The following is a 4463-nucleotide window of genomic DNA, read 5'->3' as shown; positions in this document are numbered from 1 at the left end:
AGCAAAACTATATTGGTGTTGTTATATAATTAGGACATTCAATGGTTGCCAATAGATTTCCATGAATTGTGGTTACACCATTAACACTTGTGAAGAAATTCGCCACAAGCCCCTATGTGTCATCTCCGCAAGTTGCCGTGTGACGCCCCGAGACCGTTGCGCCAGATGTCTTCCAGTTATTCGCCGATGTTGCCATGTCTTTTGCTTGCGTGTCACATCTTGCCATGTCATCATGTGCATTGCATCATCATGTTTTGAAAACTTGCATCCGTCCCAGTCTCCTCATTCTTTTCGTTGTCCGTTCTGAGCCCAGACACACTTGCACGCGCCCACGACACCTCTGAAATATTATTTTATAAGTGGCCGGAGAATGTTCTCGGAATGGGATGAAAGTTGGTGTGCGGTCTTATTATAGTGTAGATAGACCGCCTGTCAAGTTTCATCGCATTCGGAGTCCGTTTGACGCCCCAACGGATAACTATAGCGGCATTATAGCCGGTCTAACGTCGGACGTTTTCGGTCTCTGGAAACAGTCGCCGGGCTGCACTCTTTCCCCTCTCTCTTCTCAGTCCAACCACACACTTGACCTCGTTCGCCTAACCCCTCTTTGCGCAGTGCATCGATCCCTCGCCCGTGTCCGAAACTTCCCCGAACCTGAACCGGAATTTCGTTATCGTAGGATCCGGATAATCCCCAAACATCCCTAAATCATCATCGATTTCTCATTTAGACTCCCTAACCTATTTATTCTCGATCGTCCGATTATGATCAGATGGACCGGATTAGCCCCTACCCAAAAATCCTATTGCTATATATAGTGGCAACCCTAGACTAATCCCTAAAATCTAGCCCGCTTGTCCCATCAGTCCATCCCGCCGCCGCCAGCATCTCCCACCTCGGGATCCTTCCATTCCTCCACCCACAAACCAGCTTCCGATTCCCTTGATCCAACCATCCAACCTCGTCTCGCCTCCCGCGCCTCCCCGCATCGAACCAGAGGAGCCCGAGCCATCCCGTAGTTGCCGCCTCCTGCCCGAGCGTTTCCTCCTCCCTTCTCCTCGAACCCTCCTCCTCGATCCAGAGAGCCGCCGAGCTCCGCCGTGCCCGAGGCCAGCCGTGCCTCCCTGCTGGTGAGCAGCAGCAGCAGAGCCGTCGCCAGCCAGCCCCTCGCTGGCTCGTTCCCCTTCGTGTTTGAGCCGCGCCTTTCACCTCCTGCCGCCGGAGCCCTGCACCACGCCGCGCCCTCAAGTGCCCCGCCGGCCTGCGACGCCACCACCGACCTCCACCAGGAGCCCGCGACCCCTACGCCTCCTCCCGCGCCCATTCCCGGCGCTGTGAGACCGCTGCTTCGTTAACCACTCGCAAGTCCGCCAGCCACCGGTGCCGCTGCCGACCGCCACCAAGCACCATCCCGTTCCTCGTGCCGCCGCCTGCTTCGCCCCGGATCCGGATGCCCGTCGCCGGAGGCCGCCGTCCCGTGCCTGGAGCCGTGCCCCTCCGCCCCCTGTGCCTCCATCTCTTCCTCGTCGCCGAACTCTTGCTTCAAGCCGCACCGGCGCCCACTCGTTCTGCTCGGGAACGAGCACGCCCCAGCGCCTCTGCTTCGAAGCAGGGGGCCGACACCTCCAGCGCCTGCGTTGACCACAGCCTGCCCAGTTCCTTCACCTCCTGGGCCACAAGCAAGCCGTGCATGGGCCTCCTTGCCTCTCCAAGGCCCAGCCTGCCGGCCTCTGCCTCTCCACCGACTTGGGCTTGGCCCAGTGGTGAGCAGCCGCCCACCTCCCCCTGTGTATTGTTGGGCCGGCCTCTGATTCGGCCCGTGTCATGTATTTTTCCATAGAACGTTTTCCCTATTTTCCAGAGAGAGCAGTTTTTGCAGAAAACCCCCTGCTGTTCATGCATATAATAACTTAATAATCGTGCATCGGTTTAAAATGATTTATATATGAAAAATGCTTAGAATTGTGTCTAGTTTCATAATAGCCAACTTTCAACCATGTTTAAAAATGTTTAAACTGCTGTTTGCATTTATTTTCTTAATTGCCATGTTAAAATGATTTAATTCATAACTTAATAACCGTAGCTCCAAATTTAATAAACTTTATATGTAAATGGGGTAGAAAAATGCCTAGTTTAACATGGTGCACTCCTCTCTCATGTTTAACAACTCTAAAAATATTGTTTAGGGCAGAATAGTACCAAATCCATAAATTGCACATGAGGATTTTTCCGGACTTGTTGCTTGTTGATCCGGCCTCATTTAAACTTGCCTAGATAGGTAGTTTTGTTATGCTTCACCTCTTGCCATGTTTAACAACATTTAGTATTGTTGGGTACATAAACGACATTGAACTAAATAACTTGAATGTGGTGTTCCGTCAATATGTAACTCGTTGCATATTGAGCTCCACTTAATTTGTAGGATTGTTTGTGCATATTGCCATGCCATGCCTCATTAAACCGGACATGCATCATACTTGGTTGTGCATCATGCCATGCTTATGTGATGGTTGCTTACTATGTTTTTTGCTTCTTTCCGGTGTTGCTTCTTCGGGTTAGTTCCAATAACGCCATGTTTGTGAGGATTCGTTCGACTTCGTCCGTTTGTCTTCTTCATGGACTCGTTCTTCTTCCTTGCGGGATCTCAGGCAAGATGACCATACCCTCAAAATCACTTCTATCTTTGCTTGCTAGTTGTTCGCTCTATTACCATGCCGTGCTACCTACCACTTGCTATATCATGCCTCCCATATTGCCATGTCAAGCCTCTAACCCACCTTTCCTAGCAAACCGTTGTTTGGCTATGTTACCGCTTTTGCTCAGCCCCTCTTATAGCGTTGCTAGTTGCAGGTGAAGATGAAGTTTGTTCCTTGTTGGAACATGTATATGTTTGGGATATCACAATATATCTTATTTAATTAATGCATCTATATACTTGGTAAAGGGTGGAAGGATCGGCCTTATGCCTGGTGTTTTGTTCCACTCTTGCCGCCCTAGTTTCCGTCATACTGGTGTTATGTTCCTTGATTTTGCGTTCCTTATGCGGTTGGGTGTTATGTGAACCACTTGACAGTTCGCTTTGAATAAAACTCCTCCAGCAAGGCCCAACCTTGGTTTTACATTTGCCTAACAACCTATACCTTTCCCTTGGGAGTAATTAACCCCGGGGTCATCATATTTTAACCCCCCCGGGCCAGTGCTTCTCTAAGTGTTGGTCCAAACTAGAGCACCGTGCGGGACCGTCCCTTGGCAACTTGGGTTATGTTGGTACCTGTATGCTTAGCTTATCTGGTGCTGCCCTGAGAACAAGATATGTGCAGCTCCTATCGGGATGTCGGCGCATCGGGCGGTCTTGCTGGTCTTGTTTTACCATTGTCGAAATGTCTTGTAACTGGGATTCCGAGATTGATCGGGTCTTCCCGGGAGAAGGAATATCCTTCGTTGACCGTGAGAGCTTGTGATGGGCTAAGTTGGGACACCCCTGCAGGGTTTAAACTTTGGAGAGCCGTGCCCGAGGTTATGTGGCAGATGGGAATTTGTTAATATCCGGCTGTAGAGAACTTGACACTTAACTTATTTAAAATGAATCAACCGTGTATGTAGCCATGATGGTCTCTCTCCGGCGGAGTCCGAGAAGTGAACACGGTTCTTGTGTTATGCTTGAACTTAAGTAGTTTCAGGATCACTTCTAGTTCACGACCGCTGCGTTGCGTCTCTTCTCGCTCTTATTTGCGTATGTTAGCCACCATATATGCTTAGTGCTTGCTACAGCTCCACCTCACTACCCCTTTTCCTAACCATAAGCTTAAATAGTGTTGATCTCGCGGGTGTGAGATTGCTGAGTCCTCGTGACCCACAGATACTTCCAAACAGTTGCAGGTGTCGATGATACCAGTGCAGGTGACGCAACCGAGCTCAAGTGGGAGCTCGATGAAGATCTTGTTCGTTGTTTTGTGTCGTTTCCGGTTGATTAGTAGTGGAGCCCAGTTGGGACGATCGGGGATCTAGCATTTGGGGTTTTCTTCTTTTATTTTGGTTGCGTAGTCAGACCTTGATTGTATTCTGGATGATGTATGAACTACTTTTGTATTGTGTGAAGTGGCGATTGTAAGCCAACACTTTATCCCTTTCTTATTCAGTACATGGGATGTGTGAAGATTACCCCTCTTACGCCTAGAGCTAAGAGCACCATAGGAGTAGGGTATTACTTTCATCGTAGAGGGCCCGGGCCTATATGTTTGTCACAGTAGGTCACGTTTTTTGTCATGCATGTACATCCATGACGATTTTATGACAAAATCAAGATAGTCATACCTGTGCTGTCGTATAAGTATTCCAAGACATTACCAAAATTATCATCACGGAAGTGTCCACTTCCATGACGATAAATCGCGCGTCACAGAAGTGCTTTCGTCAAGGGTGACCGACACGTGGAATCCACAGTAATGGAATGCCTTTAAGCT

General features: G+C 49.3%; 1 long non-coding RNA gene across 1 annotated transcript; it reads left to right on the top strand.

The window, feature by feature from the left end:
- Positions 1 to 854: 854 nt before the first annotated feature.
- LOC147971042 (uncharacterized) lies at positions 855 to 4123 on the top strand. The gene is made up of 2 exons (XR_015604465.1): positions 855 to 1763; positions 2560 to 4123. It is a non-coding gene; the product is annotated as an uncharacterized LOC147971042 (long non-coding RNA).
- The last annotated feature ends 340 nt before the right edge of the window (positions 4124 to 4463 follow it).

This window comes from Triticum urartu, chromosome 5A, assembly GCF_056163025.1.
Source record: "Triticum urartu cultivar PI428250 chromosome 5A, HENAU_Tu73, whole genome shotgun sequence".
Classification (NCBI taxonomy): Eukaryota; Viridiplantae; Streptophyta; class Magnoliopsida; order Poales; family Poaceae; genus Triticum; species Triticum urartu.
Note: the sequence above shows the minus strand (reverse complement) of the source record. Positions and strands in the feature narration are given on the sequence as shown.